Consider the following 27,918-nt stretch of genomic DNA (forward strand, 5'->3'; position numbering starts at 1 on the left):
TTTTTTTTTTTTTAATTTAAAAAGGGACTTCCCTGGTGGCACAGTGATTAAGACTGAGCTCCCAATGCAGGGGGCCCAGGTTCAATCCCTGGTCAGGGAACTAGATCCCACATGCATGCTGCAACTAAGAGTTCACATGCCACAACTAAGGAGCCAGCAAGCCACAACAAAGGATGCCCGCAATCCACAACTAAGGATTCTAAGTGCCGCAACTAAGGAGCTGGAAAGAGCTGCAACTAAGGAGCCCACAAGCTGCAACTAAGACCTGGTGCAAGCAAATAAATAAATAAATAAAATATTTTTTTAAAAACACCACCATTCTTTAAAAATTGATTTTTAATTAAAAAAAATAAATAGATGCAAAAATCCTCAAAAAAATACTAGCAAACAGAATCCAACAGCACATTAAAAGGATCATACACCATGATCAAGTGGGGTTTATCCCAGGAATGCAAGGATTCTTCAATATATGCAAATCAATCAATGTGATCAACCATATTAACAAATTGAAGGAGAAAAAACATATGATCATCTCAATAGATGCAGAAAAAGCTTTTGACAAAATTCAACACCAACTTATGATAAAAACCCTCCATTTATGAAAGTAGGCATAGAGGGAACTTACCTCAGCATAACAAAGGCCATATATAATGAATCCACAGCCAACATCATCCTCAATGGTGAAAAACTGAAACCATTTCCACTAAGATCAGGAACAAGACAAGGTTACCCACTCTCACCACTATTATTCAACATAGTTTTGGAAGTTTTAGCCACAGCAATCTGAGAAGAAAAAGAAATAAATAGAATCCAAATCGGAAGAGAAGCAAAATTGTCACTGTTTGCAGATGACATGATACTATACATAGAGAATCCTAAAGAGGCTACCAGAAAACTACTAGAGCTAATCAATGAATTTAGTAAAGTAGCAGGATACAAAACTAATGCACAGAAATCTCTTGCATTCCTATACACTAATGATGAAAAATCTGAAAGAGAAATTAAGGAAACACTCCCATTTACCATTGCAACAAAAAGAATAAAATACCTAGGAATAAACCTACCTAGGGAGGCAAAAGACCTGTATGCAGAAAACTGTAAGACACTGGTGAAAGAAATTAAAGATGATACCAACAGATGGAGAGGTATACCATGTTCTTGGATTGGAAGAATCAACCTTGTGAAAATGACTATACTACCCAAAGCAATCTACAGATTCAATGCAATCCCTATCAAATTACCAGTGGCATTTTTTACAGAACCAGAACAAAAATTCTTAAAATTTGTATGGAGACACAAAAGACCCCAAATAGCCAAAGCAGTCTTGAGGGAAAAAAACGGAGCTGGAGGAATCAGGCTCCCTGGCTTCAGACTATACTACAACTACAAAGCTACAGTAATCAAGACAATATGGTACTGGCACAAAAACAGAAACATAGATCAATGGAACAGGATAGAAAGCCCAACGATAAATCCACGCACCTATGGTCAACTAATATGTGACAAAGGAGGCAAGGATATACAATGGAGAAAAGACAGTCTCTTCAATAAGTGGTGCTGGGAAAACTGGACAGCTACATGTAAAGGAATGAAATTAGAACACTCCCTAACACCATACACAAAAATAAACTCAAAATGGATTAGAGACCTAAATGTAAGACCAGACAGTATAAAACTCTTAGAGGAAAACATAGGAAGAACACTCTTTGACATAAATCACAGCAAGATCTTTTTTGATCCACCTGCTAGAGGAATGGAAATAAAAACAAAACTAAACAAATGAAACTAAACAAAACTAAACCTAATGAAACTTAAAAGCTTTTGCAAAGCAAAGGAAACTATAAACAAGATGAAAAGACAACTCTCAGAATGGGAGGAAGTACTTGCAAACAAATCAATGGACAATGGATTCATCTCCAAAATATACAAACAGCTCATGCAGCTCAATATTAAAAAAAAAAAAACCCAATCCAAAAATGGGCAGAAGACCTAAATAGACATTCCTCCAAAGAAGACATACAGATGGCCGAGAAGCACTGAAAAGCTGCTCAACATCACTAATTATTAGAGAAATGCAAATCAAAACTACAATGAGGTATCACCTCACACCAGTTAGAAAAGGCATCATCAGGAAATATACAAACAACAAATGCTGGACAGGGTGCGGAGAAAAGGGAACGGTTTTTCACTGTTGGCGGGAATATAAATTGATACAGCCACTATGGAGAACGGTATGGAGGTTCCTGAAAAAACTAAAAATAGAATTACCATATGACCCAGCAATCCCGCTACTGGGCATATACCCAGAGAAAAACATAATTCAAAAAGATACATGCATCCCAATGTTCATTGAAGCACTATTTACAACAGCCAGGTCATGGAAGCAACCTAAATGCCCATCGACAGACAAATGGATAAAGAAGATGTAGTACATATATGCAATGGAATATTACTCAGCCATAAAAAGGAACGAAACTGGGTCATTTGTAGAGACGTGGATGAATCTAGAGACTGTCATACAGAGTGAAGTAAGTCAGAAAGAGAAAAACAAATATAGTATATTAACGCATATATGTGGAACCTAGAAAGAAATGGTACAGATGAACCCGTTTGCAGGGCAGAAACTGAGACACAGATGTAGAGAACAAATGTATGGACACCAAGGAGGGAAAGTGGTGGGGTGGGGGGGGATGAATTGGGAGATTGGGATTGACCTATATACACTAATATGTATAAAATGGATAACTAATAAGAACGTGCTGTATAAAAAAATAAATAAAATAAAATTCAAAAACATATTTAATTAAAATAATAACTAAAAAATGTTTTTAATGGGAGGGAACAGCATTAAAGGAAGAAGGGTAGAACGGCTATTGGGGACAGCTAGCTGTCTCCACCACTGTTACCAAGAGTCTGCATTTAAAATTTTTTCATCATAATTTGGTGCCTTCTGCAAAAGCCACAGATGAAAACAATACTCATTATTATACATAACCCACTTGTGGAACCCATGTGCTGGGATTTAGTGCAAGAAGAAAGTTTGTTCGGACAAATGTGCATGCTTACTTTCATCAGACAGTGAACACTGTACAAGGTATTGTTTGCCTTGTCTGCTTGAAAGCTCAAAACTAAACTCAACCATGTCTCTCAGCCGGCAAAGTGGATTGAGAAAGACTGAGATTTTCCGTCAGAAAAAGTTGGCTTCCATTTCTGCGTTCACCATTCATAACTCTTCCGAACTACATGGCAAATGACTTTGTACCTTTAAGTCTGTTTTCTCATTGGTAAATTGGGGGAAATACCCACCTCACAGGATTGTTGTGAGGGTTAAATAATGTATGTGAAAAGTACTTTTTGGTATGGAAATGGGCCCTCAATGTTATATGTCATTATAAACATTGTATCTCTTCTTCCTCTAAATCAGCACTTTTAAAAGAGGAGGTTGCAACGTATTAGCCATTGATGATGTCAGTGTCATGGGTTGTTATCAAAAGTTTTCTTAATTAAATAAAATAAAATAGAAAATAGAAGAGTGCATTATGGAGCTTCCCTGGTGGCTCAGTGGTTAAGAATCCGCCTGCCAATGCAAGGGACACAGGTTCGAGCCCTGGCCCGGGAAGATCCCACATGCCTCGGAACAACTAAGCCCGTGTGCCATAACTACTGAGCATGCGCTCTAGAGCCCGCGAGCCACAACTGCTGAGCCCACGTGCCACAACTACTGAAGCCTGCGTGCCTAGAGCCCGTGCTCCGCAACAAGAGAAGCCACGGCAATGAGAAGCCCGCACATGGCAACGAAGAGCAGCCCCCGCTCACCGCAACTAGAGAGAGCCCGCGCGCAGCAACGAAGACCCAACACATCCAAAATATAAATAAATGTATTTAAAAATAAAATAGAAAATATAAGAGTGCCTTATGCATAGTGAGGATAAGGATTGCTTCATGAAACTTTTTCAGTTATATATGTATATGTCTAATAAATCATAATATAAAATATATTTCTACTTTGTCATACAAAGTTTGGAAAACACTGTTCTGAATTGGTGTTTGGTGTCTCTTTCTTATCTCTTTTAAGCCCTTTTTTTAATGTCCTATTAAGTATGTGCCTGTATTGGAAAGTGACTCAAATTCTCTTTGGAGGGAAAAAGTTGGCCTAAAAATGAAAGAGAAGGGCGAGCAGGGCAGTGGGGTAGAACTCATGTCAAATATTTTTCACTCCAGATACAGTGGTTAAGCTCTTACTTCTCGTCCTCAAACCCACCCTTCCATACTCTGCCTAGTGACGCAGGAGCTGAGCCGACACAGGAAAAGTGCTTTTCTCCCTTGGCATCTGGCTGTTGGTTCAGGTCTGCCAGTCAGGAGGAGGTGCTGCAGGGAGGCTTGAGGGCTGAAGGCAGGACTTGTTTCTTCCTTTCTGCTTCCCGGTCACCTCCTGAGAGCCAGGCCAGGCATCTTCTGATAGTGGCGGTTTATTCCATGAGTAGCAATGTAATCCAGTTTGCACTTTTCCCAGTGTCAGCAGCCCCTCAAGGCATCAACTACCTCACAAACACGTCACCACTGTTGGCAGGCAGCCCCCCTCAGAGATGTGAGTCTCAGCTCCAGGGGCCGCCTCCTGCCGGTTTCTAAGGTTTTTTAATTTACAGCCTCCATTTTGTCGCCCCAGCCCTAGGGTGGTAGCTGGGTTTTGCAGTTACTACCTCCTGGACACCTTAGTAGCCCTTCTTACCTGTTCGGGTTTCATGGACCTGATTCCTCTCCGTGCTGAGTCACTTTGTTCTCTTCTGTCTCCGGACTAGATCTTGGACCGGGAGGCAAGTCAATGTGTTTTAAGGGTAAGGCTGAACGGTGGAGGGGGAAATTGTGCGGTTTACATTCTTCTTTTCCAAAAGCTTCGCTGAGTATCCCTTCTTGGCTCCTTGGAGACGCCGTATAGACTTTTAAAGTTTATCTATATGGAAATATCCAACTACTTAGCTTATCCATTTAAGGTCTGGACTTTGAGTCTGAATTGTTATTGAAGTTATGTTTTTATACTGCTTTGGTGAGATGGGATCCCTGTGAAGAAAGATAGGGTGTCTTTTTTCTCCAAAGACATGTTATTAAGGAATGAGATGGGGGGAAATCTGGATCATTAATTTAAAACATCATGTTACACAAAGTTCACATTTTGTTTTACTTCAGAAGCATTGGGAATGTACTATTTCTTTTTTTTTTTTTTTTTTTTTTTTTTGTGGTACGCGGGCCTCTCACTGTTGTGGCCTCTCCCGTTGCGGAGCACAGGCTCCGGACGCGCAGGCTCAGCGGCCATGGCTCACGGGCCCAGCCGCTCCGCGGCATGTGGGATCTTCCCGGACCGGGGCACGAACCCGTGTCCCCTGCATCGGCAGGCGGACTCTCAACCACTGCGCCACCAGGGAAGGCTGGGAATGTACTATTTCTTATGTTGTGTTTTTTTTTTTTTTTTTTTTGCGGTATGTGGGCCTCTCACTGTTGTGGCCTCTCCCATTGCGGAGCACAGGCTCCGGACGCGCAGGCCCAGCGGCCACGGCTCACGGGCCCAGCCGCTCCGCGGCATGTGGGATCTTCCCGGACCGGGACACGAACCCGTGTTCCCTGCATTGGCAGGCGGATTCTCAACCACTGCGCCACCAGGGAAGCCCTGTTGTGTTTATTTTTAAATCATATATATATATATATCATACATATACACACGTACATGTGTATGTTTATATAATGTATTATTTTATAATAAAAATATACAGAGAGGGGGCTTCCCTGGTGGTGCAGTGGCTGAGAGTCCGCCTGTCGATGCAGGGGACGCGGGTTCGTGCCCCGGTCCGGGAGGATCCCAAGTGCCGCGGAGTGGCTGGGCCCGTGAGCCGTGGCCGCTGCGCCTGCGCGTCCGGAGCCTGTGCTCCGCAACGGGAGAGGCCACAGCAGTGAGAGGCCCGCGTACCGCAAAAACAAATAAAAATAAAAATAAAAATATACAGAGGGAAATGCCCCCTATTAAGATAAATGTCCTCATATGCATTCAAATCCTCTTAGTCACACCATAAATCATAGAATATTGGGTCTGTTCATTGTCCCCTCCAGGACTGTCTCAAGTCTATTTCCGCCTCTGCTTCCACCACGGTTTCCTCACTCCCTCCTCCTTTCTCCCCAGCCCCACTGCGGGAGCCTCACCGGTCACACTGTCTCCAGCTCCCTTTTCCCCCCGTCCCGCGTCACTTCGCTTAGGCCAGAGGGATCCTCCCAACATGGGGATGTGGCTGTGCCCCTCCGTTACCCAGAGCTGCTCAGTAGCCTCCACCATCTGAAGGGTCACGTCCAAGTCCCCCGGCCTGGACCCTCAGGGACCTCCGTTCTCTGAGCGCATGAGTATATGTGCAGGTCCTGCACGCACTGGGCTGCCTCTAAGCCAGAAGGGCTACGGACTTACCCTGCCTGTGCCCGCCTGCCCGCGCTCTGTTCCTCCAGCCTTCCCTACATTGAGGTTTATTGAGGGATATCTCTGCTGGGCTCTGGACCAGGCCCTGGGTCCTCTCTCAGGTCTGCTAGCTCATCAACGACTGGACGTTCTCCATGAACCTTCCCCAGCTTCCAGGGTGTCCCTCTGGGATGGCCGGCTACTTTCTGAGGCGGCCCCCATAAATCGTGCCTCTCGGTCCCTGCCTCTTGGGGTAAAGTCAGCATCCACTACGCCTGGGCTGGGCCTATGACTCAAACCAGAAAACTGCAGCAAAATGGGTGCCATGCCAGTTCTGGGCCTAAAGGAAGGCCTGACTTGTGTGCTTTTGGGAGCTACCTTGCTGGCGAGACTACATGAAGATGCTGCGTGGAGAGGAGAAGCCCCGGGAGGTGTGGAGACGGAGGGAGGCCCTGGCATCGCAGTGTCTCCGTGGAGCCTCTGGAAAACCCCAGTCCCAGACACCATCTGACTGCAACTGCGTGAGGCCGGCGGAACCGCCCGGCCAAGTCCAGTCAATCCAGAAAACTGTGAGAGGCATGGACCCCTACGTTTGCTATGCAGTAATAGACACCTAGGACACCCCTTCACCAGGCCCTGCTCTCACTCTTTCCTCCCATAATACCTGTTGCATTCACACCTTTATTATCTCCCTAATCATCTTGCATCGTCTCTCCCCTCTAATAGATGGTAAGCTTCTTAAGGTCAATCCTACTTATTTCTTTCATCTGAAAAGATTCAGTATGAAAATAGAAACCACTTGAGGTATTTCAAGCAAATGGTGATTCAGGATTCACAACGTCTTTGGAATATAAGCTACCATCGGACTTTTGGCTTCAGGGTCATTTTACCATGGCTGTAATCAGAGGTCTGGAAACTGCTGATCTTTCCACAGCTGCCCCACATCCAAGAAGAGGATGGCCAAACAGTGGAATGTGGAGTTTGGCCATGGAAATACTCACGTCTGCCAGAATCAGTCAGCCACGACTATCACAGGAAGAATGACTTCTGCCTTCCTTCTGTCTTCCAGACGTTACGTGACTGCGGAACCTTAAGTCTTGCTGCTAAGACTTCTGGGAAATGTAGTTTTCCGCTTCCAGCTGATGCTAAACAGGGGAGACTCACAAGGTTAGAGATGGGTGATGAGGGCCAATGGACCTCACGTGTGCCTTTCCCAGCCCCCAACACAACGCCCCGGCGAGCGGAAAGTCTTCAGGAGAGGCTTGTTGAATGAATGGATGAAAATAAAATATAAATTAACTGTTGTATCAATCGTTCAGTCTAGCCTACAATTATAGGCCTGTTATGGACGCTTTCCTGCATTAGATGCTGGGAAGGAAAGGGTAAATATATGGTTAAAAAAAAAAAATGTTCCCAAGAGCAAAATCTGAGTGTAGAACTGAACCCTAGCAAGGGTGGAACAGAGAGTGACTTTTGTAAGATTGTCACTGTTGTTTGTTGTGGAGTCTGTATCTTCTGCCCTCTTATGAAAGACAACAGACAAATACAGAATCCATTTCAGATGTTAAATTTTCAAACTGTTTTGCAAATGTAACCAATTTCGCCTGGAACTAAGTAGGTTGCTTTTCCAAGGCCAGCCTTGTAGCTGATTCTGGAAACAAAAAGCATGTTTAAAGAAAATAAATCAGCCACAAAGGCCAGATTCTTGAAAATAGTCAAAACTAGGCCCATATTGACAGGCAAACTCTATGGCTTCACCTTGAACTTTATTTAACCTTGGAGGTTAAATAAAAGCACTTCACACGTACTATTTATTTATCCAGGCTGTCACTTACGGTGCCACATAGCTGTCAGTTCCTCAGGGAGGAGGAACAGAGACCAGAAATGGAAACTCAAGACTCCAAGTTTCTTTACTTAGTTCAGCCAGTAACTAGTAAAGGCAGCTTAAGAGCTCGCTTTCAGCTGTGCTATTTTCACCATTTATAAAATGCAGGTATTCGATGGGTAAACAAACACATATTGCGAGAGTCCTCCTCAATCCTGTACACTGAGTATCTGAGAGGGTTTGAGAGACCATACAGCTCATGGACAATTACAAGCATGTCTGCCACTAGAGCAGTTTAGCCATTTGTAAAAACAAGACTAAGATTTTTCTTCAAAGAAATGGAATTCATCTTAGTAGGTTTTGTGGGATTTTTATTATTTGTTTACAATACTGTTGCTGTTTTTTTTTTAGTTGCTTTATAGTGGTTTTTTTTTTAAGGCTAGACAAAAGTATAACCAAATATTCATAGTAGTTAACTCTGGGGAGTGGAACTGGGTATTCTTTTACATTTCACTTTATGTTCTTCTTCATTCTATATATTAATTAGCAATGTACTCATTTTAATATTAATAATACTATTTTAATGTTATTAATGATTATCTGTGGGTAGAGAGATGACAGATGATTTTTAAATCTTTTTCTTATTGGAACCTTACTTTATGTCTAGAAGAAATGGGCATGATTTAAAAGAACATTGATGAAATTGTTGCTTTTCCTACAGAAAGTGCAACAGATGTATCAAGTTACAGCTGGGGCAGCTCCCAGAAGCCCTAAACACTTCCCCGCTCATCCATCACTGGCTGAGCTCTTGGCCTCAACAACCAGTATAGGCGGGGGTCAGCCTGCACAGCACTGGGGAAGCTGTGGGACTTAGGATGCCTCAGACAGGTCAAGGTCAGACTGCCTGGGCAGGGAAGGGGACGGCCGGGGGTGTGAGGGTGTGGGAACACTAAGATCCAGTCCCACTCTTTTGTGCCTGTTAGACCCTGTCCGGAGAATCGGACTGTGGAGCAAATCGCCTTTATTCTGGGACTTCGTGTGGTGTGATTCCTTATTGCAGTTTTCTGTTTAATTGCTGGTTTTTATTCCATAAAGTTGGATGAACTGCTTACAGTTTTACCAGACCCTGCGCCAACTACTGGGGATAGAAAAAGGCAAAATATGGGATCCCTTCTCTCAAGAGGTCCAACATCAAATCAAAAGCAAGAATCAGACTAGTGAAAGGGCACATTATGATATAGTGTGATTAGTGCCCGGACACAGATTTATGCGAAGTGTTCAAGGAATACAGAGGAAGGGGACACCAAGCCTGGGGGATTCCGGGGAATCTTAGCAGAGTTTGAAGGAGGCGAGCTGGAGAGAGGGGACCAGGGGAGGGAGTTCTCTGCAGAGAGAAGAGCCAGGAAGGAGAACTGGAGGCCAGAAAGAGCACGGAGAAAAGACACACGGGTGGCTCCGATCGCTGCCGTTAAATTACTAGCAACTCAGTGGCTTTGAACGCCACAAGTGTATCGTCTTACACTTCTAAGGTCGAGGTCTAAACTGTCGCAGGGCCTGCACTCCTTGGTTCCTGCCCTTCCACCCACCACAGCGACCTCTGCTTCCACAGGCCTCACGTACGTGATGCCAAATCTCCCTCCTTCCCCCCGCGTATAGCACCCCCGGGATGGCACTGGGCCCACCGGATGATCCGGGATGAACTTCCCCATCTGCAAAGTCCCTTCGCCCCGCAGGGCAACATCCACAGGCTCCAGGATGAGGACCAGGCGATGTCTGGGGCCATTGGTCAGCCTGCCACTGTCCCCCTGAGGCTTCACGTGAATTCTTCTGCCCGGACAGCTCTTCTTCCTTGGCTCTGCTTCAGTGGCTCCTTCCCAGTTGCTGTGTAAACTTGGGCCATTTACTTCACCTCTTGCACTTCGGTCTCTTCATCTGGAAAATGGGGATAATAACAGACCCAGCCTAGTCCGTTTCGGTGAAGCTACCGTGAGTTCGTGTATGGAAAGCACTCAGAGCAGCACCTTCCGCAAGAACCGGCCTTTTATTGTTGTCACTGTTATTGCTCCTTTTTTTTTTTTTTGCGGTGCGCGGGCCTCTCACCACTGTGGCCTCTCCCGTTGCGGAGCACAGGCTCCGGACGCGCAGGCGCAGCGGCCACGGCTCACGGGCCCAGCCGCTCCGCGGCATGTGGGATCCTCCCGGACCGGGGCACGAACCCGCGTCCCCCGCATCGGCAGGCGGAGTCTCAACCACTGCGCCACCAGGGAAGCCCTGTTATTGCTCCTTTTGTCACCGAGGTCTCTATTCCAATGTCACCTCTGCAAAAACATCTCTCCTGGCCACCCTAGCTAAAGTAGGCCCCCTAGTAACTCTTTACATGTCTCTTCCTCCCTCCCTCCTTTCCTCCCTCCCTCCGTTCTCTCTTCCTTCCTTCTTTTTTTCTTTTCTTTCTTTCTTTCTTTTTCTTTCTTTCCTTTTCCCTTCCTTCCTTCGTCTCTCTCTTCCCCTCCCTCTCTCTTTCTTTTTTCATAGCAATGACCACAATCACATGACTTCCTTGTGCTGTGTACTTCTTGATCTATTTACTGCTTTTCCTCTGCTTCCTCCTCTAGAGTGTGAGCCCTGCGTTTCGTTCACCACTGATTGCCCCGCACCAAGCATGGTGCATGACACATAGCGAGCCCACAGTCAGCATCTGTGAACGAACAACTCAAACTCCGCAGCCCGCATCGTCCAGCAGGGTAGCCACCGGCTGCACACGGCTGCTGAGCACTTGAACTCTGGTTCATCCAAACTGATAGCTGCTGGAGGTGCAAAGTGCACATTAAATTTAGATTTCATGTGAAACAGTGTTAAATATCTCATTAATAATTTTCATATTGTTTGCATGAGTGCTTTTCATATTGTTTGCATTGTTTCTAGTAATTTGGATATATTGAGTTAAACAAAATATGTTAACATCAATTCCAGCTGTTCCTTTTTACTTCTTTTTAATATGGCTACTAAAAATTTTACGTTGCATATGAGATTTGGATTCTCTTTCTATTGGATACCACTTCCCTAGAAAGCCCTTATGGCATGTGTTCTAAAAGCTGCACTGTCTGGGTTTGAATCCTTGGTCCACCATTTACTGGCTGTGTGACCTGAGGCAAATTATTTAGCTTCTTTCAATCAATGTTAGCTGTCATTAGCTAGTTTCCAAGGAAGAAATTATTCTGTGTCAAGAAGTTCAGAAATTTATAAATGTTTGCAAGTAGATAGAAATAATGATATGAATCTGGAAAAATTTAGTAGACACTAGTGGTTTGGGCGGCTTCACTTTTAATAATTTATGTTTCTGATGGTTTGTATTTTTCACAATAACTGTGTCACATTTGGGTGGAAAAAAATAGATATATTTTAAAAATAAATTAAGAGGGCTTCCCTGGTGGCGCAGTGGTTGAGAGTCCGCCTGCCGACGCGGGGGACGCGGGTTCGAGCCCCGGTCCGGGAGGATCCCACGTGCCGTGGAGCGGCTGGGCCCGTGAGCCGTGGCCGCTGAGCCTGCGCGTCCGGAGCCTGTGCTCCGCGACGGGAGAGGCCACAGCGGTGAGAGGCCCGCGTACCGCAAAAAAAAAAAATAATAATAAAAATAATTAATTAATTAAGAAAGTTTGCAAAAATTTCTTAAATTTGTTCCTTGCAAATGTCAGTTTTCAAGTTAAAACTGAAGGCTCTGCCCCCGAGGGTTGCCAGGCGCAGAAGTCACGCCTCTCACGTCAACCCTGACAAAGGCCCATCATCTGAGAGAGCTGACTGCACCCCACTTCTTCTGACCCAATTCTGGGACATGCTAAGCCAAACAAATATCCAGGAAACGACAGAAAGGGTTTCCATGTTTCTTTTCCACATACTTACTTCCTTTTCCATTTTGACTTTCCTCTAATAGTTTTATGAGTGCTCTAACACGTAAAATATAGCCCTGCGCCAGGCAGGTGCTCAGCAAATAGGGAACGACTCATTGACGGAAGGAACGCATCAATGAATTCAGTGCAGCTAGCATCTCCCTTCTTCCCATCCTGTCCTTTATGCCTCTTACTGGTTTTTCATTGTTAGATTATAATTTTCCAATGCATTTGATTCCTTTTTTTCTTTTCCCTCCCCTGATGCTAACATCCTCCACGGATTTCTTTATACTTTTCAGTTAATTTACCACTTTTACACTCTGATCCTCTTTAATACAACTTCTGGTGAAATTTCAGGGGACCTCCTTGGAGTCCTTTCGGCCACAGTTACAATCATGTTTTCAAAATAACTCTTCATGTGTATAGTATACATCCATTTATCATTTATCTCAGAAAGGGAGAATATATTTATATAGTTATGAATATGAGTATATACTGTGATGATATAATCAACAAACCAGAATATAGACTTCTCCGTGGGACAAATAAACCTCTTTTCTTTTTCTTTTTAAAAAATATTTATTTATTTGTTTTTATTTGGTTGAGCCAGGTTTTAGTTGTGGCACGCAGGCTCCTTAGTTGCGGCATGCAAACTCTTAGTTGTGGCGTGCATGTGGGATCTAGTTCCCTTACCAGGGATGGAACCCGGGCTCTCTGCATTGGGAGCACAGAGTCTTAACCACTGCACCACCAGGGAAGTCCCCGAAACCTGTTTTTTCAACAACTAAATTGTAAGATTAAAAAAACCCAGAGACTGAAGAGTTAATCTCTACTATAGATTAATGAAGCCGTAAGAGATATAGCAACGGATCATAATTTGCGAACCTTTTTTTTGTACCTCATTTTTAAAAAACAAAACTATAAAAAAAAAATTTACAGGACATTTGTGTCATTTATGAGACAATTGTAACTTTGAACACAGAGTAGATAATTTTTTAAAATAAATGTATTTATTTATTTTTGGCTGAATTGGGTCTTCATTGCTGTGCCCAGGCTTTCTCTAGTTGTGGCGAGTGGGGGCTACTCCTCGTTGCGGTGCGCGGGCTTCTCATTGCGGTGGCTTCTCTTGTTGCGGAGCACGGGCTCTAGGCGCGCGGGCTTCAGTAGTTGTGCTACATGGGCTCAGTAGTTGTGGCTCGCGGGCTCTAGAGCACAGGCTCAGTAGTTGTGGCGCACGGGCTTAGCTGCTCCACGGCATGTGGGATCTTCCCAGACCAGGGCTCGCGCCCATGTGCCCTGCATTGGCAGGCAGATCCTCAACCACTGCGCCACCAGGGAAGCCCCAGACTAGATATTCGATGATATTAAAGAAGAACTGCTGTTTTTAAAAATTGAGGTATAATTGAAATAGCATTGTAACAGTTTCAGGTGTACAACATGATAATTCAGTGTTTGTATATATTGCAAAACGATCACCACAATAAGTCTAATTAACATCCATCACCGTATGCAGGTATAAAAAATGTTTTTCTTGTAATGAGATCTTTCAGGATCCACTCTCCCAGCTACTTTCTGATATGCAGTGTTATTAACTGTAATCACCACGCTGTACATTACATCCCCATGACATTCAGTTTATAGCTGGAAATTTGTATCTTTTGACTCCTTTCACCTGTTTTGTCACCCCACCCCCACTTCAGGCAACCACCAGTCTACTCTCTGTACCTGTGAGCTCTGTTTTGGTTCTTGATTCCACGTGTAAGAGAGATCATGCGGTGTTTGTCTTTCTCTGTCTGGCTTGTTTCGCTTAGCGTAAGGCTTCAAGGTCCAGCCATGTTGTCACAAATGGCAAGATTTCATTCTTTTTATGGCTAAATAATATTCCATTATATATATATATACCGTATTTTCTTCATTCATTCCTCCATTGATGGACTCTTAGGCTGCTCCTATATCTTGGAAATTGTAAATAATGCTGCAGTGAGCATGGGCGTGCATGTATCTTTTCCAAGTAGTGTTTTTGATTTCTTTGGTTAGATACCCAGAAGTGGAATTGCTGGATCATGCGGTAGTTCTAGTTTTAATTTGTTGAGGAACCTCCATACTGTTTTCCATAGTGGTTGCACCAATTTACATTCCCACCAACAGTGTACTGGGGTTCCCTTTTCTCCACACCCTCACCAACACTTATTATTTCTTGACTTCTTGATAACAGCCATTCTAACAGGTGTGAGCTGATTATCTCATTGTGGTTTGGGCTTCCTTAATGATTAATGATGTAGAGCATCTTTTCTTGTACCTGTTGGCCATCTGCATGTCTTCTCTCGAAAAAGATGTATTCAGATCCTCTGCCTAATTTAAAAAATCAGATTGTATGGGTTTTTTTGCTATTGAGTTGTATATTATATTTTTTGGATATTAACCCCTTATCAGATATATGATTTGCAAATCTTTCCTCCCACTCAGTGGGTTGCCTTTTCATCTTGCCGATGGACTCCTTTGCTGGGCAGAAGTGCTATTTTTAAGGTATGATAAAGATTAAAGTATTCATATTTTTTAAAGATATATTCTAAAAATTTAGAGATGCATTTATGTATTTTGCATTTTCTTCAGAATATTGGGGAGACGAAGCAAAACTGGCTATGAGTTGATCGTTATTAAAACTGGGTGATGGGAGTTTCTTATACTATGTTTCTTTTTAATGTTCTTGAAATTTGTTATAATAAAAAAGTAAAACATAATTGCTTATTACAAAATAAATATAATTATAGAAAATCTGAAAAATACAGAAGAGTCTAAGAAAAAGGAAAAAACAAGACCAAAATTGCTCCTAACGCCACAGCAGTGGTCTTAATCACTCATATTTTGGTGTGATTCCTTTCAGTCTGTATTCTGTGCACATATATATATGAACGCATGTGTGTGCACGTGGCTATTTTAGAGCATGACCACAAGTTCACAGTCTTCCCATCAAGAAGTGGAATATACGCCCTCCCTCCTTGAACCTGGATGGGCTGTGGCTGCTTTGACCAATATAACACGGAGGGCGTAACTCCACGTGGTCAGGTCATGACAGGCCATGTGGCCTCTACCTACACTGTTTGCTGCGAACACATGCTCTTGGAGGCCTGAGCCACCATGTCAGATGTCTGATGACCTTGAGGCTGTCAAGCTGTGAGGAGGCCCAAGCCACATGCAGAGGTTCCAGTTAACAGTTCCAGCTGAGTCACGTCAAATGAGGTGCCAGATACGTAAATAGAGAAGCCCCCAGCCATTCAAGACTGCCCAGCTGAGGCTCCAGGCAGTGGAGAAGAGACAGCTCCTGCGCCTCAGAGAATCCATGAACATATTGAAATAGTTGTTGTTTGAGGTGGTCTGCTACACAGTAATAGATGACAGGACAGGATTTGGTACCTGGAAATGGGTCGTTGCCATCAAAATGCCTGAAATGTGGTGTTTGTTTGGGGACCGGCTGGCAGGGAGAAGTCAGGCAGGCATTGGGAAAGCTGATGGTGAAAGTGTGAACAAAGGTAGGAAAATGTTACTGGATGCTGAAGGAAAAGAGATACATGTTAGCTATTGGCAGAACGGTTCGCAATGCCGTCCCCTGGGATAACGGGGGAAATAGGAAATGTACTTGATAAACTCAGTAATCTGGCTGAGGAGATTTCTGGACGGGATAGTAAAGGGTCCACCAGCTTGTTCTAGCTGCCTATAGAGGACGTGAAAGGGTGAAGAGAAAGGATACACCACTCAGTGGCCAGTGAGGATTAAGAAGAAATGTAAAGGGCTCAGCTGGGACTCGGCCGGCAAGGGATTCTCTGAGCAAAGGTCAAAGCCAGGACACAGTAAAGAAAAAAAAAAAAAAAAGTGTTTTTAGAATAAAAATGAAGCCAAGGGCGTGACTTCTCCCGTTGCGGAGCACAGGCTCCGGACGCACAGGCTCAGCGGCCATGGCTCACGGGCTTAGTTGCTCCGCGGCACGTGGGATCTTCCCGGACCAGGGCACGAACCTGTGTCTCCTGCATCAGCAGGCGGATTCTCAACCACTGCGCCACCAGGGAAGCCCCAAGGGCGTGACTTTAAAGCCCTTTTGTTAGCACCTAAGAAAGGTATAGGTGCTGCTTCATAGACTCAACTAGACAAAAGGCCTTGTCAGGATGGAAAGTTATTTTCCTCTGAGGCTCAGTACCTGGGAGCCTTCCAATTTAACTGACAAAAGACAGGTGAACAGGAGGAAAAGAACACACACCTTATTACTATTTTACCTGCATGGGAGTTCACAGAAAAGAAGTGGAACTCTAAGAAGTAACTAGACTCAAGGCCTTGTATACCATTTTAACAAAGGAAAGGAGGCTTGGGCTTCGAGAAATGATACATGTGGGGAGCGGCTAGGAAACGTAGAGGACGACTGAAGGCAGGTGACGGCGACTTGGGGAAGGTGTGTCTGCACAGGCTCATCTCAGCGCTGACGCTCCGCCTCCAGTGGGAGAAGTTGCTCTCCACTTCCTGGTACAGGAGAGGGAGGATACCTTCACAAGGGGAATTTTACGCCCTACTTTTAGGCAGGAAAGGGAAGGACAGAGAAGTCTCCCTGGATCTGCTGACTCTCAATTGCCTACGGCCCAAGCCAAAGTGGCACATGTTGAGATGGCACATGCCGGACCACTTCTGCCTTCTAAGAATTTCAGGGAAAACCTTACAAGCGATCTGTGTTAGAAACAGTAGGGCTTCTAAAGATCTAAAGGCATTGCTACGCAACAGCCACATGGGGGCTCAAGGTAGACAAGGAACCTCAGAGGTTTGTGGGTGACTTTTATCTAACGGAGCAGGTTTTTTACAAATTGCGATATGAGAAATCCACAGAGATTTTGAGGGAATTATATCAGCTTGCATAGAGAGGAACAGAGGTGGTACAAAATGAAATGAGGGACTTCCCTGGTAGTCCAGTGGCTGACTCTGTGCTCCCAATGCAGGGGGCCTGGGTTTGATCCTTGGTCAGGGAACTAGATCCCACGTGCATGCTGAAACGAAGAGTTCGCACGCTGCAACTAAAGATTCCACGTGCCACAACTAAAAGATCCTGCATGCCACAACGAAGGTCCCACAGGCAGTAACGAAGATCACGCATGCCGCAACTAAGACCCAGCACAGCCAAATAAATAAACTAATAAATAAATATTTCATAAAACGAAACGAGGCCTTTGGCTGCCCAAACTTAGGCAGAAAGCAGACTGAAAAAAAATTACAATCATTGGCTACTTTTTATGGGGAAAGGGAGGATGATTCAGAGAATGGGAACGGAGACCCACAGGACAGAGCGGAAAGTCGCAGACAGTCGCTCCCAGGGGGCAGGACAGAGTTCTCATCAATAAGCGAACATCGCATACTGGGATGGATTTCAAAATTAATACAAACCAATGACTGCGACGCATTTCTGTTTTCTCCACTTTGGAACAGGAGTATCTTAGCAGTTATCCTATACTCGTCCTACTGTTGTATGTTGGCTTTATTTGAGGGAGGAGTGGCCCAAAACTTGTCTCTTTAATCATCAGTTTACAGATCAAGCAGAACCATACCCAAAGAGCTTAAGGCAAGGTGCCTAACATCCACCTGGACCTGATTTACATTAGGAGACCCTGTCACCTAAGCCTAAGCCTAATGCCTTAGTAAGTAACATAAAACTTTAGGAGGAGAGAACTCGGACATGGAGAATGTAAATAATTTGTGGGCATGGAACTCCCTGTGGCAGTTTTAAAATATGGCTGCAGATTCTTTGGCACTCCTCCCATAGAGAGGCGGATTTATTCCCTTCCTCTTGAATCTGAGAGGGTTTGTCAATGTTTCAATCAATAGATTAAAAGCGGTGGTAAAAATGACACTGTGACTTCTGAAGGTAGATCACAATAGGCCATAGAGCTTCCCGCCTGCTCACTGGGAACAGACATTTTCAGAGCTCTGAACCACAATGTAAAAAGTCTGACAACCTTGAGGCCTCTATGCTGGAAGGAGGCTCAAACCACATGGAACAGGAGCTCTGGTTAACAATCCACAAGGATCCCAACTTTGGGCTCCTTTCAGCCTATGCACCAAATACGTGAATAAAAAATAAAACACAGACCTACTAGAGCATGGACTTGAGGATATGGGGAGGGGGGAAGGGTGAGCTGTGACAAAGTGAGAGAGCGGCATGGACATATACACACTACCAAATGTAAAATAGCTAGCTAGTGGGAAGCAGCCGCATAGCACAGGGAGATCAGCTTGGTGCTTTGTGACCACCTAGAGGGGTGGGAAAGGGAGGGTGGGAGGGAGATGCAAGAGGGAGGGGATATAGGGATATATGTATAACTAATTCACTTTGTTGTAAAGCAGAAACTAACACACCATTGTAAAGCAATTATACTCCAATAAAGATGTTTAAAAAAAAAAAAAAAAAAAAAAAAAAAAAAACACCTCTAGGGAATTCCCCGGGAGTCCAGTGGCTAGGACTTGGCGCTTTCACTGCAGTGGCCCAGGTTCAATCTCTGGTTGGGGAACTAATATCCCACAAGCTGTGCCGTGCAGCCAAACAAATAAATAAAATTTTTAAATGAAATAAAATTTTAAAATTAAAATTTTTAAAAAATGAAACCTCTAGATGATTTCTGCCCTGGCCACTCAAGTCTTCCTGAGGGTCCAGACATTGTGGCGTGGACACAAGTCATTCTTGTTGTACCCTGTCCAGGTTCCTGACCCACGGACTCCATGGACATAACAACGTGCTTGTTGTATGACACTGAGTGTGGGGTTGTTGTACAGCAGTAGAAACACCACCATATTAGTTTCCTGTGGGCGCTGTAACCAATTATCACAAATTTGCTGGCTTAAAACAATAAGCTCATTCTCTCACAGTTTTCAGGCCAGAGTCCAAAACTGGGCTGAAATCAGGACGTGAGCAGAGCCACACTCTGGAGACTGTGGGAGAGTATCTCACCCTTGCTTCTTCCAGCTCCTGGTGGCTGACAGCATTTCTTGGCTTGTGGCTGCACCACTCCAGCCAATATCAAATCTCTCACTGCTCCTTCGTATCACTTTTGTGTGTGTGTGTGTGTGTGTGTGTGTGTGTGTGAAATCTACCTCTGCCTCTCTCTTATAAAGATACTTGTGGTGGCATTTAGGGCCTACATGAATAATCCAGGGTAATTTCTCCATTTCAAGATCCTTAATTTAATCATATCTGTAACAACTGTTTGGGGTGGGATTGTTGCTTTTTTGTTTTTTGGTGTTTTGGTTTGGTTTTGATTTTGATGTCCATTTTTTGGCTTGTTTGTTTGTTTTTGGTTGTGGTGGGTTTTTTTTTTGCAGTACGCAGGTCTCTCACTGTTGTGGCCTCTCCCATTGTGGAGCACAGGCTCCGGACGCTCAGGCTCAGCGGCCATGGCTCACGGGCCCAGCCGCTTTGCGGCACGTGGGATCCTCCCGGACCGGGGCACGAGCCCGCATCCCCTGCATCGGCAGGCGGACTCTCAACCACTGCGCCACCAGGGAAGCCCTTGTTTGGTATTTTTGCCATGCAAGGTAACAGTCACAGCTTCCAGGGATTAGGCTATAGATGTCTTTCAGAGGGCCATTTTTCAGCCTAGATACATAAATACATAGATACATAGATGCAAAAGATCATACGGTACATGTATATTCTTTTGCATCATACTGTATATATTCTTTATGAGACAAAAGGAATAAGTATTCCTCAGATCATTAAACACTCTGAAAATAGCAGCTTTAATGGTTATGCAATATTCTACTGAATGGGCATACCACAATTTAGTTACCCAAAATATTAATATCGGACGCTTATTTCCAACTCCCTACTTCTGATTATTTCCTTAGATTAGTTCTAGATGTGAAATTACTAAACTTAATGAGTGTATTTTAAGACTTCTAAAATATTGCCAAATTGCCATTCAAAAATATATTAATTTACAGTCTCATCAGTATAGGAGGTGCCTGTTTATCATACCGTCACCAGACTGAGTAGTGGATTTTTAAAAGTGTTATGTTATTTGATGATATTTCATTAGAAGTCTGGTATTTGTCTTATTATTTTGCATTGAATTTTTTATATATTAAGGAAAATAATCCTCTGACATTTTTGTAGCAAAGGCTTTTCTGTCATTTTTAATTTGCTTTTAAATTTTGTAGATGACGGTTCTGATAGCTCTCTACTATTCTCCTTATAATTCTTACTTTGCCTTTATACTTAGAAAGTCTACCACATTCAGAGAGCAGACATGATGGTGTTCGATATCAGAAAGTCATGGGTCATAATCTATCTCATAGGGTTAAATATTGGTTTTTGCAGAGATTAAATGAAATAAGTTAAAGAATCAAGCACAAGGCCTGGGATGTGTAAACCCTCTGTTTCCTTTCCTTCTGTTTACTAGAAAATAATAGACTCAAGCAGATCACAAAAAAATGCACATGACAAAAAACTATGAAAATATGCTCAACCTGCTTAGTAAATCATGGAACATAAAATTAAGTTAGTTACCATTTTCTGTCCATCAGATTAACAAAAATTTAAGCAATAACCTCTAGTGCAAAGAGGCCACGGAGAAAGGGGAATTCATTTACAGGCACCTGTGCAGTCCTGTGAATTGCTAAACCTTTTTGGAAAGCAATGACTATATTTATTAAAGTTTAAAGGTGAAAACAAAGTTTTAAATTGAGCATTTTCTTTGACCTAGGATTTCCTATTTGGGATATCTATCCTTTAAAAATACAAAGATACAAAAGGATATATGTAAAACGATGCTTACCTTTGGACCACTTATGATAGCAAAATTCTGACAGCAACGTGAAAATCCATCAGTAGTAGAAAAGCAGCTGAATAAATGTGTTTCTTTTCGGTCTCTACCCACTAAAATGTAAGCTTCCCAAGAACAAGGATTTTTATCTGTGATCTTAATGCTGTTTTCCCAGCGCCTAGAACATAATAAACATTCAAAGAAATTGTTGAGTAAATGAATTAAATTTTGGTGTACCCAAATTTACAAAATGCAGTGGCCATTAAAAAGTCTGTTGGAAGTATATATAATGACCTGGGGAAACGCCCGTGATATATTATTAACTGAAAAAAGCAAGTCACGACGAAAAGTATGACTCCATTCTTTTTTAAGGAGAGACAAAAGGAAGAACAAGGTAAGTGATACACATTTGTCTAAGCACAAAAAATTCTTGGGATGATATGGACCGGGGTGTTAACACTGGTACCCCAGCGGGATGGGATTGAAAGAAGGGGCAAATTTTAACTTTTTCCACCCCTCTGCATTGTTCAAACTTGTTGGAAGGAATTGTTCCGTGGAAGGCCTCAACGTGCGTTCATAAAAACTTAAACCAGACCAGGCTTTGCTATGGGAAGGACAACCTCTTTGAGTCCTTTGCCCCCGCGTTAGGAAAACAGGTCCTTGGCAACAGGTCCTTGGCGTTACTAGGTATTCTTTTTACAGTATTGGTTTGTTGCTTTTTTTACTTTTGTGCCCCTCCCCCAACACAACCCCCCCCTCCCGCGAGTTTGCTCAGCCCGTCCCCTTTCTGCGCATATCTTTTCTGTCCAACCTGCCGACTCCCCCTGCGCGCTTATCTGACTCCGTGCTCTGCAGCGGCACCCGCGCACCGTGTGCACGCCCGACCTTTGCCACCTTCCGCGCTCACGGCAACTGCAGGAGGATGTGGTTTACGGAACACGTGGACCGAGGCTTCTCACTCCAGCACCCTCATTTCTGAAATGGTCCCCCCAAGCGCAAGGCCCATCTCCAATATTCAAAGGAAGCCCAGAGGAGGGGGCCGGGCTTGGAGGAGGGGGGGCGAGAGGGGGAGATGAGGTCTGGAGAAGCACCTGCCGCGGCCTCCACCACTTATTAATATTAACTTTTATTAAGACTTGGCCCTTCTCTCCCTGGGGCTTCACAAAGCAGGAAGCCAAGGGCAGGGGTGCAGGGAAGGGAATTGGCAGGAAGAGAAAACCTTGAGTAAATTATTTAGCCGTGAGTCGAGATTAAGAGTGATTCCGCCCTCTCCCCTCCCCCACCCGCAAAGCGGGCCCAGGTTGGGGATCAGCCCTCAAACCGCCACTAATCGTTTAAGCTGGACGACATCTGGAGTCTGGTGAGGGGCAGGCCAGGGACACGTCTGTCGGCGACACGAGGTGAGAGGGCGGCGGGCACCCAGCGGGCCCCCGGCTCCGGGGGACATGGCCTCTCCGCAGGGCAGGCCGCACCTGTTGGTGGCGATGGAGGGAGGCGGCTGAGGTCGAAAGTGCCAGAGCGCAGCCGGGAGAGGCGCAAAGGGGTGGGCTTGTTCGCACCCGCTGGCCCAGGCGACACCTCCTGCCGTGGACCCCGCCGCTGCGCCCTCGGCGGGGAAGAGGGAGAAGCAGCAGAGGGCCGCGGGCTCGCCCTGGGGCCGCTCCTGCGGCGCCTCCGTCGGCTGCCCCTGCCGCTCCCCGCGCCCCGCCCCGCTGGTTCCGGCTCTCCCGTCCTCGGACAGTCGGGGACCCGGCCGCTCCGCCGGAGCAGCAGCGCCGCCTGCCGGGCACCTCGCGCAAGCTCGGCCGCGGGAGGGCAGGGAGTGGGGCTGAGCGCGCCGACCTCCCGCCTCCGCTTCAAAGTCAAGTCCCTCCCTCCCGCCCGGCCGCCGCCGCCGCCGCCGCCGCCGGCCGCGGCGCTCAAGCCCGACGTGGAAGCCGCCGCCGCGCTCCTCTCCGGGGCCCGTGGGCGCCCGGTTCCCGGCACCTCCGCCGCCCATAGCGGGGCACGCCGTTGAAAAAGAGTGCGTTTAACCGTGATGACAAAAGCACCTGTGGAAACCAAGCTGCTCCGAAGAGGAAAAGAGACGTGCCCGGGATCTCGAGGCGCGACTTCCGGGGCGCAGACGGAGGCGGGCCCCCCCCCGGGCTTCCCGCCAGGGTGGCGCGGCCGCCACGGGGGCCTCGCTGCGCTCCCACCTCGGGAGGCGCCAGGCCGCCCGGAGACGAGCGCGGCCTTTCCCCGTCGGGCGAGGAGCCGGCGCGGCGTCCGAGGCCGGGAGAGACGCGACCCCTGCGCCCCGGCGCCCGCGGCGCGCTCCTGCGGCTCGTGGCGCTTGGGCGGTGGGCCCTGAGGGCCGTGGCGAGAGTCCGGTCCTTTGATCCGTGGGCCAGGCCGCAGGGGGAGGGGCGAGGCCGCTGCCACCTGAGCGGCATCTTCGCTGCAGGCTGGGGCCGCGCGCAGACGCCTCGACACCAGGCCGAGTGCCCTCCCCCCAGCCCTGTTGTAGACGACCGGCCTGTCTGGACATGAGCAAAGCATGCTTTCATTTTTTCTGTCTAAAACATTCAAAGACTCGAAGCCAGGCAGTCGTTTCTCCGAGACAGAGGTGTGAGGTGGCGGCAAACTAAAAGTTCCCGCCAAGGGAGCAGCTTGCTTGCCTGTCTGTTTTGTCTGGCTTTACTCTTGCGAACGTAGCGCCCAGCTTCGTGCAGCAATCCGAGCCCATCTAAAAATCTGCTCCCTGAGCAGCTTGCGACGGCCTGATTGTGTGGTCATTTGGCCTTGTGGTTCTCCGTCCTGGCCACGTGTCCACCCAAGAGCAGCCATCATAACACTATAGGTGCATTTCAAGACTCTAGCCCTAGAGATGAGGAATAAATGTTGGTTGTTGGCTTTCTGTGGGCTGAAGATCATGCCCAAGAACTGTCACTCTGAAGCAGGGTCGGTTGTGTTTAACAATATATCACTAACAGATGTCTACAAGTATAAAGATGGTTATATGAAATTCATAGACACGATGAAAATTACAACAGGAATACATGAAATTAACTAGAAGAATTTGGATTTCCGAAATTTGCATTATTTCAATAAAGTGATTTGAGGGGGAACATTATTTTTTTTTAATATGTGTGGATTCCTGATGAGCAGGCTCTCTTTTTGTCCGTCCTGCATGCTTCTGTATTGCTATTTATTGGACAGTGGCCCCTGGTTCTCGCTTAAGTATGTCTTTCTTCTGTTTGCTTCTGGCAACGCACATACACCCCGCCATAGTTGTGCCTAGAAAATGGAGGGAGGGCTGAAAATAGAATCTAGATCCATTGAGTTTTGTTGTGGTTGTTGTTTTTAATATATTAGATACACAAAGTGAAAGAACATATACTGTTTCTTTTATGAATAAAAGACAGAGCCTGGCGACACTATTTTTAACAGCTCCTAATCTGTGGTTTAGGTACTTCATCTTTGTCACTGATTCTACTAATTGTCAGTGAGTTAAAATTATTTAAGTGCCACCCAACAAGCCACTGTATGCTTATACTACAGTGACTTTAGCTCCTACTTTGTTTTTCATTATTTGCTTTCCTGAGGTTGGAGAAGAATTTATCAACTACCACTTGTATAAAACCTATTATTGTCATACTGCAGATACAAAGTGTTATGAGAACAGACTGTCCTGAAAGTTCTGAGATAACAAATGAACAATTAGAAAATCATTTCTTTCCTAGAAATTAAAACACAAATATTAAAAGACATGAAAAAAAAAGATGTGCTGATACTGATTGTGAAAAAAAGGTGGGGGGCCATGCAATGCCTAGGTTCCTACTTACCAATAAAATTATTTGAGGCATAGACCCAACACATGACCTGAATATTATTATTAAATTTTTTATAAATTTATTTCTTTTTTATTTTTTGTTTTTGCGTTTACGCGAGCCTCTCACTGTTGTGGTCTCTCCCGTTGAGGAGCACAGGCTGCGGACACACAGGCTCAGCGGCCATGGCTCACGGGCCCAGCCGCTCCGCAGCATGTGGGATCCTCCCGGACCAGGGCTCAAAGGGCTCGAACCTGTGTCCCCTGCATTGGCAGGTGGATTCTTAACCACTGCGCCACCAGGAAGCCCCCTGAATATTTTTTTAAAGTACGTTTGTGTGTGTGTGTGTGTGTGTGTGTGTGTGTGTGTGTGTGTAAAGGGACAGTTTGGTCATCACTGAATCCCAGGGAACTCTTCTTCGTGGATCAAAACTGTTTGTGTTTCGGTTTATGGATTAGATCTCTAGCACAGAATCACCAAGATCCCGGAGAAAGAACAAACTGGTCATTAACTCCGGGGCTCTGGCAACTTAGTTGATATTATCCATATAAACTGAGGTTAGTGACAAATTACAATTTGAAAAAACTGTTGTTAAAACAAATGTTTGGGTACTAGAGACACAGACCCAAAAGGTCACCTACACACTTGCCCCCAGCTTCTCTAAACTGATACCTCCAAGAAGAATGTCAAGGTAAATGTTGCTACATCTCTGGAATTGACAGATTCTACTTTCCTTATTTGGAATTTGAGGGGGTTTTCCTAGATCTAATTTCATAACCTTCAAGAAATGAATGATATAAGAGGTAGATATTCCCTCTGGTTTGTAGCTAAGTAAAGAAAATATTTAGTGATGGTTCTGGCCCAGTATCACTGGGCTTGTCCCAGTTATCAAGAAAACCTGCTTGCTTTCCTAAAATCATAGTCACCTCTTGAAGAAGAGGAGAAGGCAAAAAGAGAAAGAAAAAAAAGACTAAATGTGAGCATTATGGGGGTTGGAAGATTGTATAGTCTAAATGGGATTTAAGAATATACTTTAAATGTTAATTTAAAATATTTCCAGGTAACCTACGTTATTTAGGCATGTTTTCCTTCTCCTCCAAAGCAAAACGAATTTAACACAAGATCTGCTGCTATAGTTTTAAGGTAAGGGAAGAATCATGGGGGCTAGAAGAAAATGCTTGCCTTAAAATGACTTCGAGGAAAGAGTCAGGCTTGAAGAATTAAATCCGCAGCAGCTTTTTGGGGCGGCTCCCGGAAGAGTACGGAGTGGAGATGTTGAAATGGAAATTGTTTCAAAATAAAGAAACTTGTAATACCATCTAGGTAGAGTATCTGCCTCTCTGCCTCCTTTGGGTTAAAGGATCCTGACTGATAATAAGGAGGGTCCCAACTACAACCTCAACTAATGTGAGTCTCCTAAATACAGCTGGAAGTGTTCGGGGATACCGTATCTTTCCTGGTAGATAAAAGGGCAGGTAAGCTATGCAGAGCAGTAACTCATCTTCTCCTCAGGAATGTTAGTTCTTTGCCACCTGAGATTTTGTGCAGAGACCTAGGCACTGGAAGTCAGAAGACAACAGACTTAAGGCTATTTTGACAAAGTAAGCAGAGCCGAATACATTAGAAAAACTTCCGGAAGGAGTTATTCTCTAATGATTTGAGAAATTATCCTCGTTCAAAAATTCACTTTAAGTACCCTTGAGCCCTTCAGAGAAGATGATTCATCGTTAAAAGGAGGAGGAGTTCATGTCATTATTGGGGTCTCATCAGAAGTGTACACTGTAACTTGCATCTGCTTACATTACCTCACTTGATCCCCATATTACAGATGAGGAAGTTGTGGCTGAGAGGTTGTGATCTCCCCAAGGTCCTTAAACTAACAAACAGCAGCCTATTTCTAAAACAAGGTGCAAATAGTGCTCTTAAAAACATATAAGCTCTTCTTAAGATTCTGTAGCTGAGATTTCTTTATTTCTGCTGGTTGCCTTCTCTTATCTTTTCCTGGGTGGTTGTGAATAACAACAGCCAGAATACTACTGTTTATATATTTAGATTTCTATTTAAGATTAGTGTTCTTGACTAGATACTTGACTATCTAGTAGGAGGCCTTCTAGTTGGAGGCCTCCTACTAGATAGTATCAGAAAGAAGTGAAACTCATTGAAACTGTCAATTGCTTTCACTAGCAGTCCATCTTGCTAACTTTATTAGATGAATATGATAAAGTTATGAATTGTTTACAGGAAAAAAAAAAAGACCAGGCCTGTTTTCTCTCCATATATCCCTTTTCTTGACATGAGTTCCACAATACTGGTACACTCTTTCCTTATATTAATATCGTACCCATATCTCTGTAATTTTTTAAAAGAAACGTCTTGTGCAAAAAGACCCCCCCTTTTTTCGGGGGCGCCCTGCGGCGTGCAGGATCTTCCTTACCAGACCAGGGATCGAACCCGCGCCCCCTGCAGTGGAAGCGCGGGGTCTGAACCATTGGACGGCCAGGGAAGTCCCCAAAAAGACACTTAGAGGCTAGCTCCCCTCCCCCAAATTTGTTTTTCTTGAACTTTCACCAGATCCAAGAATCTTCTGCACCTGACCTAGTTTGTACTTAGCTTCAACAGGCCCGGGGCCGTGGCGGGGAGGGCTCGCCGCATGGGTCGGGGAGCAGCGGAGTCGGAGACGCCCTGGAGTTTGCACCTCGAAGCTGGGTCGCAACTGCGTCCCTTTCCTCCAGAGGCGGCGAGCAGCGCGCGCGCGCCCCCTGGCGGCCGGAACCCGGGACAGGGCACCGGGAGGCCCGAGGGGTTGGGGCCCGCTGACCCCCGGCACGGTGCGGGCGGCGCTCGGAGCCGCTAGGTCTTGTCAAAAATAAACCCGGGCGTCCCGGCGCCGACCTCCCTAAGCCTCTCCAGGCTGCGCCGCCCGCTCGCGCCCTGTCCCCGCGTTCCCCCGGGCTTGCTCCAGGGGTGGTGCCTTGGCGTCGGAGGCGCGGTGGCCTCACTTGCCGGCGGGGGCCCTCATTCCTGGCCTTTTCCGCGGCCTGGGGGCCGGCGGCCCGCTCGCCGCCCAGAGCAGGCTCCTGGCAGGTCCGAGAGCAGCCAAGCGGCCCTCCGCGCCCGGATGCGCGCCGCGCGCGGGCGTCAGCGCTCTCAGGCCGAGCCCCGGGAAGGGGAAGAA

At 45.5% G+C, this 27,918-nt stretch overlaps 1 long non-coding RNA gene across 1 annotated transcript; it reads right to left on the reverse strand.

Annotated features, from left to right (window-relative positions):
• Positions 1 to 8,613: 8,613 nt before the first annotated feature.
• On the reverse strand, positions 8,614 to 22,630 carry LOC131743414 (uncharacterized). Its single transcript, XR_010837317.1, has 3 exons — positions 22,491 to 22,630; positions 20,944 to 21,109; positions 8,614 to 10,190 (listed from the first exon to the last, which is right to left on the reverse strand). It is a non-coding gene; the product is annotated as an uncharacterized lncRNA (long non-coding RNA).
• Positions 22,631 to 27,918: the final 5,288 nt, after the last annotated feature.

Source organism: Kogia breviceps, chromosome 16 (genome assembly GCF_026419965.1).
Source record: "Kogia breviceps isolate mKogBre1 chromosome 16, mKogBre1 haplotype 1, whole genome shotgun sequence".
Lineage (NCBI taxonomy): Eukaryota > Metazoa > Chordata > Mammalia > Artiodactyla > Physeteridae > Kogia > Kogia breviceps.